The 18084-nt window shown below is 34.8% G+C and overlaps 1 pseudogene; it reads right to left on the minus strand.

Annotated features, from left to right (window-relative positions):
• Positions 1–377: 377 nt before the first annotated feature.
• Positions 378–18084, minus strand: part of LOC149243429 (pectate lyase 1 pseudogene) — a 30020-nt pseudogene continuing 12313 nt past the window's right edge.

Raw genomic sequence — 18084 nt, forward strand, 5'->3', positions numbered from 1 at the left:
AAGTTGAAGACGATTAGATTGCATGTTAGTTTATGCAAACTTGCTTGGGTTTCTGTTGTATCTCAAACCTAACTTATATAGTGGCCATGCCGTGTCATAACATGGTCTTCTCATCCCTGGATGCGGGTGATTAATATGAATTTAATGGAGATTAGACATGAGGACGGCAGACGACCAAGCCACATGGCCACTCGCGTCCCCATCCATGCCAATTTATGGCGAGCCACCGTCAACCTGCAGGCGCCATTAATCGGATGCTCAGGTCGAGATGCTCGCGGCAGGCTTAAGGATATGGCTTTTGCAAGCTCAAACTCATTCACCCCTTCCCCACTAAATTGCTTTTGCCCCCCTATGCTGTGGAGCTAAGCTCTTGCACGTCAACAGGGAGGCGCTGCTGGCTTCTCAACTGTGTTGATTTGGGGAATGGCGTCCATTTCTCCCAAACTGCTCACTGTGCTTTGAATTCTTCCCAGAATACCACTGTTCCTCGCCTGAATAGCTCTATCAACTCTAGCGTAAACTCTGCCTCACCCTCGGCAATCAGTGCTAACATCATTGTCATCTCGGTCCACACCATTTACAGCCAACATGCCCGGAGAGCCATGTAGTGTCTTCGACACCAGATGCACAACAGGAGAGGCAACAACCGCAGCAAAAACATTCACCCCCCTTTGCTGCCACCTTCACCGCCACCTCATGAGTTGACAACCCCTTCTTCCTCCCCTTCGTCTTCTCCGTCTAGAGGCCATTTCTCTAGCAGATATTCCATTACCCATAGCAGAAGAGGTCGGGCCCAAGCCTATGGTGCTAGAAGAAGGAACGCTGCTACTCAAATGACTAACTCCCCTGCCCTCCCTCATCTGTCGCACCACTCGACCCAATTCTGCTTTCGCAGTACCTTGAATCGTCCTAATATCATTGCCACTGTCACAGTGGCTTTCAGTGAAGAAATTCAACCGCAGGATGAGCAGGATGCTTAGACCCATGGCCCAATTCCAGAGAAAGAGGATAACAGCAAGCAGAAGCAGGCAAAGGAGAAGCAAGCCATCAACAAATGGAAACACTCGGATAGTATGTCTACTTCACTTGGTCACAAAGATGGCCATGATAGCACCCCGCATGGTGAGGACATCTCTGGAGGCAAGCATGCAATCGAAGGCAGTTCGGGTGGCATACATGCAGTCGGGGGCATCCCTGGGGGCACGTTTGCAATGGCGGAGGATTGGGATGAGTACAGATTTTTCATTGTGGAAGAGCCTCCACCAAGCAACACCTAATGGGTCCATGCAGCCAGTTGTTCAAGACGCCAGGTTTTGCTGATTCATGGGACTTTTTTAATGATTTTTCAAACTATGTGGTAAATTTTGGTAAAATATTTTAGATGTTTATGTTGGTTTTGGAATGGGACCCCTACGTGGGCATATTTTTAATGGGTTTTACTCGGACTGGTTTCCCCTCGGCGGGCAATTCTGTTTCAGTTTTCATTGACCAATCATGACATAACTCTGTTCAGCACTGCAGAGGCCGGAGCCTCGTTGTATTTTTACTATTTTTTTTAATAGAACTAGCATTACTTAGAAAAAAAACATGGTCTTCTCATCTCAATATTTTATTTCCCATAGTCATGCTAATTAATGCCCTAACTAAATCTTAATCATACTCCACTTCATGTGACAACTTTTACCTCCCATCCCATGTCATAACATGGCCCCTCATCTTAGTATATTATTTACGGTAGTCATGATAATTAATGTTTAAAATAAATGCTAATCATTTTCTATTTCATATGACAATTTTTTGCAGTGCTATTTTTTTGAGTTTCCATGAAATATTTTGTGATGAAATCTTGATTTATCTCATTTAAAATGGTTTTTTGACTACATATATACATTCAACATTCTAAAAAGTCTTGATTTGTGTTGTTTAAACTGGTTTCTTTACCACATGTATAGATCCAACAATCTAAAAAACCCTTGGGGCACTTCAATTTTACGGAGTTCACTAGTCAAACTTGTCAGTTCAATGAATCTCTCCTGGATTCTACACAAATTAGATCATAAAATAAACCCATAGTTTTTTCAAAAAATGGCATAATAAAACAACTTGGGGAAGTAAATACTCCTCGTAATTAAATATTAATTATCGTTTGTCGGTGTGTAAGTTTAAGGGTTTTTCAATTAGCATATGAATATTAATCGATGGGATGATGTTCGGGACAATGTAACTTTTTTTAATGTTAATCATTTGACAAATTTTTTTTGGGCGGGAACTCCTTGTAATTAAATATTAATCATTGTTTGTTATTGTGTGTAAATTTAAGGGTGGTTTAGTTAGGATATGAATATTAATTAATGGGATGATGTTGGTATAATGTAACTTTTTTTTAGAATCAGTTCTTATTTTATAGTCTTATAAGATGCTATTTTATATGTGTAGTCTAATTTATAAAGGAAATTCTTTTTTTTTTCACAATAATTTTTTGTAACTAAATTTCCATAGAGATTTTTAAAAATTCTAGTTTAAGTCGTTTAATCGATAGATTTCGAGTGCTCGAGGTCTATTTCATCTATATAATCATGATAATTAATGTCCAGAAATGGATCTTACCCACAAGTTCTATAAGATTTTCTTTTATATAATCATAATAATTAATGTCCATAACTAAATATTAAATACTTTTTATTTTGTATAAATACTAATCATTGTCTACTTCATGTAAAAATATTTTTTTAAAGGAATATGATCCTTATAACTAAATAGTAATCTTATGTGTATTCTCCGTAGGTATAAATGGTTGTCATGTTCACATTTAAATATGTTTATTGGAACAATGTAACTTTCACAATTGGGTCCCATTTTGAATTTCTCCTTATAAAACTTGAACTTAAAATCTAATAAGAATTAAAGGTAATATTCCTCATAACTAAATATTAATCATTGTATAACAACTATTCAATTAAGAGTCAATAGGTTCTTAGCTTGAGTGGTAGGGATGGTGGTATCTCATCCCATCCACTCGGGTTCAAGTCCCAGGAGACGTGGCCCATCATAATAAGGTTGGAGTGATAGGCGTCTCATTGGAGTCTGGGATCCTGGCTCCAGTACTCGTTTGGTCTCCAAACATCTCAGTCCTAGGTTGAACATTGAATTCCTAATATATGTGGCTTCATGGTTGTTGCATTATATCTTGAAATGTTTTTTCCTTGAAAAAACAACATTTACAATATGAATCACAAAAATTTAAAATCTAACAACAAAATACTCTTTCAAAATCATACTATCCACGAAACGTTACGTAATTGGTCGATAGATTTGAATAACATAATATTGTGAATGCAATATATTGAATATCACTAATTATATTATATAATATAATTAATGGTTTATATTTAAAAATTATTTAATTAGTTTCTAGTGTAAAATAGTTAATGAATAAGTAAGTTATAAAGATATTTCTTGCATGAGGGTTATTAGCTTGAAATATTGTGGGTTTTCACATGTATAAATTTCACTTAGAGATTATGTGAGTACAAAACTAACCTACTTTCCATCATATTATGTGAATATATATTCAACTAACCAATTTAATTATCAATTTTTTTCATCATAAAAATAAATAAATAAAAAATATTTAATTATAATATGGTAAATTATATATTATAACTTATTAATTATAAACATTATTATTAATGAATTAAAATGTATAATATAATATAATTGAATATTTAATATTAACAAGTTATATAATATAAGATATTATGATATAATTTTTTAATCTATATTATATAATATAAACCATTAAATATTATATAATAATTAACATCGAATTATTTAGTTACAAATGGAGTCAACATATTTATTTTAATTAAAACATATAATATTTAATAATTAAATTATTTTTATAATAATTAAATGATCTTTCAATAAATATTTATCAATTATATTAAATAGGTGTAACTTAATTTATAGATTAAATAATTGTTTTTTGCGAGTGATACAATTTCAAGCAAGAATGTGAAATACATTTTTGAATACATAAATGGATTCAACACAATGAAAAACCCCTCGAGTACTCAAATTCTATAAACTCTACTCAAATTCTATTGATTAACAACTTAGACTCAATTTTTTTTTAAATCTCTGCCAGATTTTGATTTAAATTAACAAAAAAAATCACGTATTAAATACAATAACAAACTATATATTGTATAAAATATTTGGAAAAACATATATTATTATTTTCTTAATTAGTTTGTTTTCAAACATGTGGGAATAACCCCTGACTTCAAAAATCATGACCTAGGGGCATCTAAATCCTCCAAATCGCCCAAGGGTTGTAGTTTCCCCATGCCACGCTAACTTATATGAGTTTCTTTATACTGGTGGCTAGAATTGTGCCCACAAGATTTCACATAGTGACTTGTGTTTATTTACTTATTATTCCATCTTCAATCAATTATTTTCATAAATTTGAGCACTAAGTTAGTGATAATAAATCTCAAAGGGCTATGAAAAAAGAAATAAGCCTCAAATGTGTAAAGATTACTAGAATCCGTGTGATGCATCCATGAATTAAATTATAATATTATTTGGTCATGACACTCATATTATGAATCATGATGGCACATATACTTGGTGCACTAAGTTCATGCATGCTTGTATGAGACAATCAATTGCATGATTGAATTGCATGAGAAGAAATAACTTCTAATAATTTTGATGAATTGTTGAGTGGTGGGATGAATCCTTCATCCTGCAAAGCAATGTGGAAGCTAATTAATTTTGAATTTAGAGGTGTATATTTTAGTTTTGATCCTTTGGTTGTTGGAATAAATGTTTGAATTCATTATGGAATGCTTCGAATGATTTCCATTCAAATAAATAGTGCAATGATAGTTTCATTTCAATTTATTTTAAATCAATTGAAAATGATTGGATCGTTATGTGTATAATAATTCTGAGGTCAATTTAGGGGATGTTATAAACCTTGCATGAAAATATTTTATGTATGAAAGCTTACCACTCTTTAGCTTATTGAAAGTACAAATTGCAATTGAAATGACCTTGGTTATGATAATGTAAGTTGAATACTACCATATGTAGGATTCAAACATCATGAGAAGAATCTCATATTTTTGAAATCTTATTCCTATATGACGCACGTTTGTAAAAGAAAAGAAAAAGGAAGAAAATTTGATTTAAACTATTATGATTGATATCATGAAAACTATATGCTTGAGATATAGGTGAAATAATGATCTATCTAGGAAGTATAAAAGATGGTTGTGAAGTTGAAAATCCTAGGGACAGCTTGGCCATTGTGGTGACAATGGAAACCTATGACATACATTGATCACCATGAGTTGTGTTATACAAAATGTGTTATGTTATTTAGAGAAAGTGAGAGAAATGTCTTGTCTATAAGAGTTTATAAGTCTCAAGGCTCTTCCATTGTAAGGAATCGTTGCCAAGGAATGGATTTCCCGAGGTACCGAGAAGGAAAAGAAGGAGATGCTTGAACTTGGAAGGTGTTTGGCCTAGCAAGGAAGGGGAGACTTGAGTGAATTAGTTTTTAAATATCCATGTACATACTCATTGCGATCATGAACGCATTAGGAATGTCCAAGAAAATAATTAGTTGCATTTGTTCCCTATGGAAGCCGAAGTGTGAAAGCAACAAAAACCATTAAGTAATTAGCATGGGTAAATTAGTTTAAATTTGATGTCATAGATAAAAAAAAAAAAAATTTGATGAGAAATTTGGAGTTGAATAAAGATACACCTGTGTGTGAGGTAGCTTGCATTTTTTAAGAGAAACAATGGAACAATATAGTTGATTTTTTGTGCATATATTTGACAATACATGGTTCGATTTGGATGTTGTACCATTAACATTATCAGTAATTGATCAAGTTGAAAGCATATTCTTTATATTGTTGTATACTTTATTTAGTTGAGGGAGATAGTTTATTATGGGTTGTTAACATTGTTGTGCTTGCAGGAGATGATGTTTTCGAGTTGTTGTATATATATTATTGCTAATGTATTGCTACTGATGGCTAGGTCTGTTTCCAGATTGATGTATTTTCATGAGGGGTGAGCTTAACCAGTTTAGATTATGGATGAGTACTTCATTATGATGTAATTCCATAAGAATTATTGTTATAGTGTTGTTACTAGTGCTCACTTTGTATTGGTAAAGTCTTGACGTGTTTGGTTGATTTTGAGAGCTCGCATTTATGCTATGTATTGTTGTTCATGCCATTTACACGTGAGTGTGAGAGAATGCATTTGTGAGGTTATTATTATTGTGTATTTAGAATATGGTGCTTTTGTTCAGTTGGGGCTCACTACAAGGAAAAAACCTTCTAGTGGAGGTTATAACAGAGGTTTTTAGGGGCTCACTACAAGGAAAAAAACCTTCTAGTGGAGGTCATAACAGAGGTTTTCAGCGTTATAAAATAGACAAAAATTGACAACAAAAAAAGCGCTAAAACATTTGTTTGTGATAACAGATATTTTAACAGAGTTTTTAACGAAACTTAATCACAACTAAAAAAATATGGCCGGGCGAAGGTTTTAGCGAACACTTTTTTTTGAACAAGTAGCATCGGGTCACTACATACATAAAATCATCTGGCGACATACATAACTAAAAATACCGAGGTGTTGAATGAAAAGCACACTTGTGCATAATATATACAACACCATTGCTAATATATATAAAAAATACTTGGGCCATTCTTATAAGGAATCACACCAACGCATGCAAAAAATAATTCTTGTGTCAGTGCTTTTTTTAAAACTTGCAACATCGATGTGTATTGTTTGTACAAATGCCCCGATGCATTAGTTATACAAAAGGACCAGTGTTGTTAGTTTCATAATGTGCCAAGCTACAAATTTGTTCTAATATTTTTTAGAACTAAGGTGTTAGTTATATGAAAGCACTAGTGTGTTAAGAATTACAATGCACTGGGGCATTAATCTCAAACACGGTCATTGCTTGAAGAGATAAATGCACTGGTGTTGCTGTTTTCTTATAATGCATAAGTCATGCAAAAAGATGTCATCACAGTGCTTTTATATAACATAATGCACCATTGCATTTTTATGACATAGACACATCGGTCTTTTGAATAAGATTTTCTCGTTTTTGGAAACATTGACCTGTCAAAGTGAAATTATTGTAATTTTTTAAATATGTTATTCATTGAAAAATCAACATATGTCTTATAACATTAAATTTGATTTGTGAATTTGTATATAATATTTGGATTAATCTTTTTTATTATTAAATTTTGCATCGCTTCATTATAATATTTAATCATCCATATCTTTAATCAGTAGTGCAACATTTCACATCAACATTGGATAATACAATAAAATAAATTCAAATGTATTTTATTATATATCAATAAGAGGATTTTTTCCATACAAAATGAGATTGTTATTGGTAACCCTTTGTCTTTTAATTGGGACACTATGTCCATTACGTTAAACAAAATGTCTGATTTTCACAGACAATTATTTAAAAAAAATACAACATGTTGCATTGATATCCAAATATACCATCATTCTTCGTGAGAACTTCTATTAGTGCTCGAGCTACTTCCATGACTTGGGTTATTTGGAGGAATGTTTTGTTGATTGCATTGATTGTTTTTGTCTTCTTGATCTTGCAATTTCATCTGCAAACATAAAAAATGAAGTGTAATGAGTGTATCTACATTGGTGAGAATAATGAAAATTAAAATAAATAATATACATCATTGTATATCATATATAAATGTACCATAACGAGAAGTGACTCATAAACTGTGCACATGGTTTCAAAACCAAGTCTCATGCCCTGTTGCAACAAGTATTTTGCCAACGTAGTTACATAATTTGTTTCCTACATGTTTTAAACCCCATTATAAATAATAGATTTAATATAAAGGATTTTTATGTTCTATTAATTATAAACTCAGAGAAGTAACACAATATAGATACTTATAAATTCCAAAATTAATTTTTGATATGGGAACATATACTCACAACCCTTGTTTAACCCAATGTCAATCAATTCCTCTGATGGCTCTTCTTTTTATGTTAACACTTATTTGAAGACATTCAAGGATGGTTGTTGTAAAATAAATTATAATATACAATAATGAAACCTTGAGTTGTTATAAGGAAATATTAACAATTACTCACAAACTTTGAAACCAACCCTTTTCTTCCTTGTCGTCCTAGTTTATGCACTAAACGAGTTCCATCTTGTTTTATTTTCTGCAAAAAAATACTTGAAAATTAATATTTAATGCTAAATTATTATTTTTTATTTACAAATTCAATCATAATTGCATACATTTGAAGCACGCTGTTGTTGAGAAGGTTTGTCCTATGATGAAATTGTGTCCATTTCTTTGACCATGTGCTTATACACTTTTTCGGACATTCCTACTAGCATGTTGCCCATATCAACGCATTGCTCATTTGGGAATTTCATAATCTTCCTAAAAAAATAATAAACTATTTTTATAATGATATATCGAAACTAAATATAGCAAAATTGATATTAATAAATGAATGGTTTGTAGTAATATATATGTATAATTCTAGAAAATAATTGTATATAATTAGGAATATTACCTTTTGAATGATTATTTTTTGTTGTTGTATGTTTTTGTTATTGCAAGTCTAACATGTCTCATTGACCATTTCTCTAGAAACGCTTCATGTAGTTTAGATATGATCTAGGTGGATATTGGTGGCCACCTGCCTTTTACACCTAAGCCTCAAGTCAGTTTCATCTGTTTCCTTGTTTATTTCAACATTTACTATTTCTAGCAGTTTTTCGGGTCTTGAACCTTTAGAGTAGTTTTGACCCCCTAAACAATATTTTTTTAGGCCTGCAGTAGGCTTATATCCATATTTAAATGCCTGTTTCAAGTCTTGTATTACTCGGAGAGACCTTTCCAACAAGTTATCATACGTGCCAAATAGAGATAATATGACCAAGTTACAACCTCGAGAAGTTGGTTTCCCAACTAACCCCAACGGGTCGCATAAACTCTTTACGCTCCATCTCATGGGGTCAAAGTTTTGGTTGTTTATGGTTGTCCCTTGTTTTTCAATAATAAATAGGCCCTTGAACCTCATGTAACATAGTTCAGAGGCGTGTAGCCACCACATCTCTTCTCAAAGATAGTCTACCATCACCCGAACTAGTTTATTTCCATTATGTTTGTAAGCATATTTCAATATTTTGATATTAATGAAATGAAGTATTATTTCTGTTTCGTTTATGTATTTATGGTTATATCTGTAATTTTTTGCATTCCTGTTCCATTTTAGATCAGTGGTATCATAACAGTGTGCTCTTTCTCTGTTTTTCTTTACATGTCCCTAACAAGGTGAGGGTATAAGGATTTAGGGCTCGAACACGTTGAACCTTTGCAAGCCCAGCCTCGCAAACCCCGAAGACCTCCCACGGCGGAAGAAAAGAAAGATATGGGGACATGAGATCCTTTTAAAATACTTCTCGAGGAATCCCTTGAGCGACATAGGAACGTGATGATGGATAAATTTTCCCAGATCCTTTGATGACTACCCACAGGTGACACATCTTCATACAACAACCACTCTAGAGGTGCCACTCCTTTTAAGTACAATTTAACCTTGATATTACCATATTTGACGACTTGATAGATGCATTTATAAACTATAGATAAATGGTTGAATATGTTGTAAGGATACTTTTCAGTTCATGAATTTTCCAATCGGGAAAATATTACTTTTGCACTTCTCAAAGCCACCCCACATGCCAAGGACTAGTGGGAAACCTACTGTGAACAAAAGGATGAGTGTGAAGCCTCACTGTTTTCAGCCGCACCCAATTGGGATTCTTTCTGAGATGCCATCAAGAAACAATATTACCTTGTCGGGAGCTATGAAGATACATACATAAAGTGGACTAGGCTACATCAAGGAAGGGACCTAGATGTGTCGAGTTCACAAATGTTTTCGATACCTAATGCACGAAGTTTGGTATTAAGGATTCTGAGCAGCATTTGGTACTCAAGTATCGCAATTGTCTACATAAGTACATCCAAGATGATATGGAGTTCCTGGACATCTCCTTGCTTGGCATGACATACTGATACGTTGTCAAGATTGAGAATAAGTTTAAAAATAATAAGAAATACTTTGGATCTACGTATCCAGAGAAAGGAAAAGACGCCCCAAAACCATAGAGAAAAGGCCAAAGCCAAGGCAGGGAAACCTAGGACAACCCGCCGAAGCCACAAGAAAAGAAAAACACCATGAAGACAAAGCAGGACATGGGAAAATGGTGTGAGTTTCATAAGAGTTCACTCACAACACAAGTGAATGCTGATCGAAGCAGTCACTAGTGACAGAGCTAAAGGCTTCCGAATCAGACACATGCTCTGACTTTGAGTCAGAACCCAACAAGGGGAATGAAAAATTGAAGTAGATCATTGAGAAGGATCCCAGTGCCACCATGGCCACAACCAACGTCCAGAAGAATGAACCTAAAGATCCAGAGGATGGGGAACACATCTTCAACTTACAGATGTGGGTGAAGGGTTCTCCACTGCAGTTCATTGTTGACAATGAGAGCCAAAAGAACCTCATTTTAGTAGATGTTGTGAAGTGGATGGGCCTAACTATGACATCACATTCACAGTCATACACCATCGGGTGGCTTCACCAAGGATGAGATATCCGCATCAGCCATCAGTGTTGCCTTCCCTACAACATCAAACCCTTCACAGATGAGGTATTGTGTGATGTTTATCCTCTTTTTTTTTTTATTATTATTAGGACAACCATATTTGTGGAATCAACATGCTATATATGAGTCTAGACCTTGTTCTGTAATTATTACTTTGGGCAATAAGTTTTATAGGATACAGGAGGTAGTCCCGCCTATCGCCATATCTTTGATCACTACAAAGAAATGCAGTAAGATCATTTCCCATACCAGGAAATTTGTTTTCCTTATGATTTGCCCTCAAGGAAAGAAGAAGGTTATGGCCATGACTTCTAGACATGGCTCCATCGCCAACAACAACAGATGGACAAGGTCGTGGAGGAGTACAGAGACATTTTCACCTCAGTTATAGGAGTACCTCTGCACTGTCAGGTGAAGCAATCCATCGATCTGACCTCGGGCACACCACTATCCAATGGACCGATCTATTGACGCTCTGTTCTAGAGAATGATGAGATAAAGAAGCAGATTCAAGATTTGTTACAGAAAGGGCACATCATGCGAAAATCATCACCCTATGGGAGCCTGATTGTATTGGTACAGAAGAAGGATAGGACCTACATACTCTATAGTGACTATCAGGCATTGAACAAGATAATTGTTTGGAATAGGTACCCAATCCCACAGATTGATTACCTTCTCGACTAGCTCAAGGGGTCCAAATATTTCAGCAAGATTGACTTAAATTTTGGTTATCACCAGGTGCCTATCAAACCTTATGATGTGTGGAATACTACGTTCAAATCCAAGGAGGGCCTTTTTGAATGGTCGGTCATGCCTTTCAGATTGAAAAATTGCCCCGCAACCTTCATGAGATTGATGGACAACATCTTGCAACCCTTCACCAATTCATTCATGGTGGTTAATTTAGATGACATCTTGATCTTCAACCAAAGTTAGGAAGAGTACCTCCACCATATTCGACAGATCTTTCAAACCCTGCGACAACACAAGCTATGTGCCAATTTGGATAAATACCATTTTAGCATGAACCAGGTTCAATATTTGGGGTACATCATTGATGAGCAGGGTGTGCATGTGGACCTAACCAAGATACAATTTATTCTATATTGGCTAGCCCCAACCACTCTAACAGAGCTCTGCAACTTTTTGGGTCTTGCCAATTTCTACCACAGGTTCATGTTGGGGTTCTCTCATATCATTTGGCCTTTAAGACAAGTCACCAACGGTGGAGTGAAAGAAAAAAAATTTGGTTTGAAACCCAACAGAATTTATTTTTCGAGTTGAAGCATCACCTCTTCTCCACACCAGTGCTCACATTACCATACCTGTAACAACCATTTGACACTGAGATAGACACATCTAACTATGTTATTGGTGTAATTATTACTCAGAAGGGGTATGCAGTAGATTACAACATTGAGAAAATTTCAGACACAACTCTAAAGTATCCCACTTACGACCAAGAAATGTATTCCATTGTGTAGGATTTCCGTCAATGGAAGCATTACATTATGGGGAAGGAAACGATCATCCACATAGACCAACGACCCCTGTAGTTCATACAAACACAAGGGAAGTTGCAGAATGATCGCCATCATAAATGGTACACATACCTGCAACAGTTCCATTTCGACATTAATTACAAGAAGGGCAGCACCAATAATATTGCAGACTGCCTCAACCGACCACTAGTCATGGCATTGATCACTGTGCTCGACTCCTGTGGGAATGACACTTCTGGGTGGTCGCATCTTTATGAGAGTGATCCAGAATTCGACAGCACATACCAAAAATTCCTAGAAGGGAAGTAGGTTCCAAATTTTCACTTCCAGGATGCACTCTTATGCCACCTGGGACACATTTATCGCTGAACATTTTGGAGTAGAAAAAAATGTGGTGGTATTACAAAAGTATTTTCATTGGCCAAAAATTAATCAGGATGTTGGGAAGTACATTAAATCCTACACCATTTCCAAACAAACCATCAAGAAGAAAGGCCTATATACTCCTCTACCTACTCCTAGTCAACCTTGGGAATCCATCTCCATGTATTGCATGTCGGGCCTTCCTTCTACTAAGCACGACAATGACTGCGTTTTCATGGTTGTCGATATATTCTATAAGATGGCCATCATGACGGCCTAAGAGAATAGTATCACAACAAAGGCCACCGCTAAGCTCTTATTTGAGCATGTGGGTACACTTTGGGATCCCACAGTCCATTATCTCAGATCAAGATAGTAGATTCCTAAGTGCATTTTTGTCATGTCTCTGGTCAATGATGGATACCAAACTTACTAAGTCCACGTCATTCCACCCCCAAATTGATGGCCAAACAGAGGTAGTCAACAATATGATCATGCACATTCTATGCATGTACAACTCGAAGCTTCCACACACATGGGATGAAAGACTTCCTTATGTCTAGAACATCTACAATAGAGCATTCCATATCTCAATGGGCCATAGCCCCTTTCAGGTAGGGTTGGGATTTAAGCCATTATGTCCCATTCATTTGGCCATATCATTTGCAACTACTTAGGTAGATTTGACTCACGTCTAGTTTGAAGGCGACGGGGCTAAAATCTTCATTGAACATATTCAACACATCTATTAGAAAATTATATATTACAGAGCAATGTAACACTTAAAATATTGTAGAAATATAAACACATAAAACACATAAAATAAGAGAGACACAGATATATGTGGTTCACCTAAATTAGGCTACATCCACGGAGAAACAACCAATCCTTCCTTTATATTATCCAGTAAAATGAAGAGATACAACCTAGAATAGATCCACTGTAATTTCCTCTCTTCACTCTCACACAATCTCCTATCTCTTTCTCACTGGGAATACACATTTACACAACCGCAATACAATTCCTAAACTGAAAATATTATCATGTGTGTACATCTATTCTTCACATGGGATGGGAAGAAAGCCTCCCCTATGTCTAGCACAACTATAATAGAGCTCTCCATATCTCAACATGCCATAGCCCCTTTCAGGTAGGGTTGGGATTTAAGCCATTATGTCCCATTCATTTGGCCATACCATTTGCATCTACTCAGGCAGATTTGACTCGCATCTAGTCTGAAGCCGACAGGGATAACAAATTAGTTGAGCATATTCAATACATCTATTAGAAAATTATATATTACGGAGCAATGTAACACATAAAATATTGCAGAAACATAGGCACAAAAAACATATAAAATAAGAGAGACATAGATATATGTGGTTCACCCAATTTGGGCTACATCCACAGAGAAACAACCAGACCTTCCTTTATATTATCCAACAAAATGAAGAGATACAACCTAGAACAGATCCACTGTAATTTCCTCTTCGCTCTCACAAAATCTCCTCTCTCTTTCTCACTTCGAATACACATGTACACAACCGCAATACAATTCCTAAACCACAAAAATTATCATGTGTGTACATCTATTATTCCCGTGTTTTTATTTCTTCCACAATATTATATTTGTGAAGGTTGTAGTTTATATGTTTCGATATTTATTGTAGGAAAGTGAAAGTATTTTTTATTAATTTAACAAATATAATAAACATTATCAGTTGTTTCAGTAGGATTTTGGGTCACTAAATTTTCACATGGTATTGGACCATAGATCATAAGATGGAGAGCTCGACATAGAAGGAAGGAGGAAGTTAGAATCTCTGTAGAGGCAGTCGTTCTAAACCCTCAAAGGTAGTGTAGTCCCTTGGGCCAAGAGGGTCATTTTTTGAGGAAAAGATATTTCTCCGAGTGAGTCGACAAAGAAACTAACTTTTCCAAATCAAAGAGTGCAAGAGGCAGCGGGAGTAGCAGTAGTTTCCTTGTAGAGAAGATCTTCAGCTGGGACACTGATATTTTGTAGCAGTTTTCTAGTGAAAAATAGCATCACGAGGGAGGAAGGGCACAAACCGAGGGAATTCTTTCATCAGGGTACTTCTAGCTAAGAATTTTTAATTTTCCTAGCAAAGCAACGTTATTTGTGTGGACAGTTTCTCACTCTAGAAAGGAGTGTGAATAAATAGGAAGTAACTGCACAAAGGAGAAGAGGAGGAACTCGAAATTTTTTTGGAGAGATGGCATTAGCAGGGTGAGAGATCAAGATCTGTTGGAGGGAGCCTCAATTTATGTGATCTAGAAGGCTAGAATTTCCTGTCTTCTAGACGAACATTATCTCAAGACTTACATCGATAGTGTGGTAGTTGTACTTGCAGATGCAGATCCTCTTAAGAAGTACAAGAAGGAGATGGCAAAAGAAAAGAGGATGATTCTCCATTGGGTTTGAGATCACGTGATATCTCAAATATCTTGCAAAGATTCTGCCCGACAAATGTGGGGGGCACTTTCTCCATTGTACGAAGGATCTTCCAAGCAATGAAATATGTATCTTGATGAGAAGATGAGATGCATGAGGAGACAGAAAGGGGAGCATATAGACCCCTTCCTTACTAGGCTTCAAGATGTCCGAAATCAACTACCTTTAGTAGGGTGAGCACCCGAGCCTACAGAACTGGTGTAGTTAGCTTTGAAGAGTGTTTATGAAGAATGGTAGGCTTTCGTCCAGAGTATTCTGGGGAGAGAAATATTTCAAAATTGGGATCGTATGTGGGCTGATCTGTAGCAGGAGGAGATGAGGTGATAATTGGTGAAGAGCACCATCAGTGGTAGCATCAATAGTAGTGAGATGAAGCAAGTAAAGGAAGAGGAGAATGTAGCCCTCGCATCATAGGGGCGGTAGGAGCAGCGCAAGAGGAAGAAGGGAATTCCCAAAGTGAAATGCTTCAAATGTGGTGAGCTTGGCTACTACAACATTCAATATCCTCTTAGAAAGAAGGTCAAGGAGGAGAAGTAGGATCAGCAGGCTGTATCCACAGAGATAGACATATTTTCCTTTAGATTAGAGGAATATTTTTCCATGATCACTGAGATACCTCCATGGGTGAGGTGGGGTGATTTCGTTTTGTATCCTTAGAGAACTATAGGTTGGGAAATATTCTTGAGGAGGTACACCTCATGAATCAATACCTTGCTATGGGAGCCCATAGTATGCACTAGAATGATGGATCAATGGAAGTTGGTGCAGTTAGGTGCTAAAGTGATAGATGTAGTAGCTATTAGCACTCAGATACTTTGAAGATTGTATAGCTCAACATTGTAATTAATCAAGAGGATTTCCATGGGAAGTTGGGAATCAAGCATTGGAATTCATTGTAAGATATCATATGTTGGGAATTTCTATTGTATAAGTGTTCGTGACCGATCCATTATTGATGGCGTTCACATAAGGGAAGAAGGTTGAGAGTAAACAACATTGTCATTGTTTAGTTTGCCACAATCATTTCTTCTTCATGGCCATGCTGCAGAGGAACTCTTCTTTCCTAATTTCGTTTATGCTATGAGTACTATGTTTTGTTCCAGATGATTGTAGAAGAAATCTCATAGTAGTTTATCCAAACCCAACATTAGCAAAAGTAAAACATCTAACAACAATGACCACTAAGAACTTCTTTCTTCTATGTCACTCTTTCTTATGCTATTGCCTTATAGTGTTTCTTTTGCAACATGTGGTGCAATTGCTAATATAAATATAAATTAATATAATCGAATATTTTATAATGGTAATGTTTTAAAATATTTTTAGATTGCTATATCTCCTTTATTGTTATTTATTTGTCAAATTTATTTATAAAAATATAAATGAATTTACCTTATTTTATATTTATAAAACCCTCTATTACGAACACATTTATTTTTTAAATTAATAATAAATTTTATATTCAATTTTTATTTTATAATCTAATATAATATAAAGGATAATAAATATCATTTTAAAAATTAAAATGGTATGAGCGTTAGTATTTTAAAATCATTTTATAATATTGTACTTCCATATTTCTTTGTTTGTGATTGTTTTAGTAAAGACATATAAATTAAATTAATTTATATTATTATTTATGTTAAATGTATATATTTTTAGTTAGTTAGTGTGATCATGATTGGTAGAATTAGTATATGGTTTAGGAAATTGTGACTTAGAGTTATTAGATATCATACTCATACTAGTTGAATTTTTTTGGGTATATCTTCTCAATTATTGAGTTTTAAATTTTACATATTGGTATGAACTAAGGGTGTTTTTTATTTCTTGCCTTTTTTGGTAAATGAATTGACAAGTTAAAAGAGTGTTTGGAATATGCACTTTGTGTCCCTAGGATTAGTAACATGGGCTCAAATCTTCTCTTTTATGTTAACAATATTTTTTTTTGGGGAACTATTAATATCTTGGCAAACGACTTTTAGAATCCTCCAAGATTTCTAATCCAAGATGAGTATGACTATTAATACTTACAAAATTAATATTATGATAATTTAATTAAAAAATATCACCTATAATACTTTCTTATCTTTGGAGAAAGTTCCCTCATACAAATATGTCGAAATAAACATAAATCATAAGCCCAATTGGAATTGTAGTAATGAGAAAAGGATAAATGCAGGTTGGAAAGCATACTAGGTGTTTGAAAGCAATTGTAAGTCCATATATGTCTTTGGATATTATTTTATATGGATGTGAGATTTGGGGTTGTAGTATATCCAAAGAGTCATGGAGAAAGATTGAATAGATCCAAAGGTAGTTTATAACTTACAACCTCAAGATCAAAAGAAGTACTCCCTACCATATCGTCATAATTGAAGCAAGTGGTTCCCCCACTTAAATCATGGATATGACTAGGTATCTTATGTATATGAAGAAATTATACAACAAAGGCACCAAGTGGTTTTCTAAAAATTCTTTAACCTAGCCAAAACCCTCACCTTATCCTTGAGGAAGGGTAGCATAAGGATGACGAATCTTGTTGGACCATTGAGGAATAAAGGAATGGATCACCTTACACAGAAATGAAAATATTAAAAATATTATTACATCCAAATTTAAGTAGAAAATGTGGGGTGATAAAAACTTAAGAGGGAAAAAGGAAACTAAGATATTATAACGAGGTGATCAACTCCAATTTGGAAAAATTAAATTGTCTTTTTTTTCTTGAACAACGTTAAGAATAAAATAAATATTACTAAGATAAGAACTAATTATTATGAGCTTCACACTAAAATTAGTTGTTGGTCAATTCCCACAATGCCATGGGATGAAAGTCTCTATCCTATGTGTAGTTTTAAGAGGATTGAAGATGAAAAACACTTTCTTTTATATTGTCCATCTTATACTCGCAGTCAATCTAATTTTCAAAATATTTGCCACTACCAACCTCTTTGACCTTTTAAGTCAACAAAACTATCATGATTTCACTTCTCTCA

Source organism: Pinus tabuliformis, chromosome 8 (genome assembly GCF_031772625.1).
Source record: "Pinus tabuliformis cultivar Carrire ecotype Pingquan chromosome 8, CPIR1, whole genome shotgun sequence".
NCBI classification, from domain to species: domain Eukaryota; kingdom Viridiplantae; phylum Streptophyta; class Pinopsida; order Pinales; family Pinaceae; genus Pinus; species Pinus tabuliformis.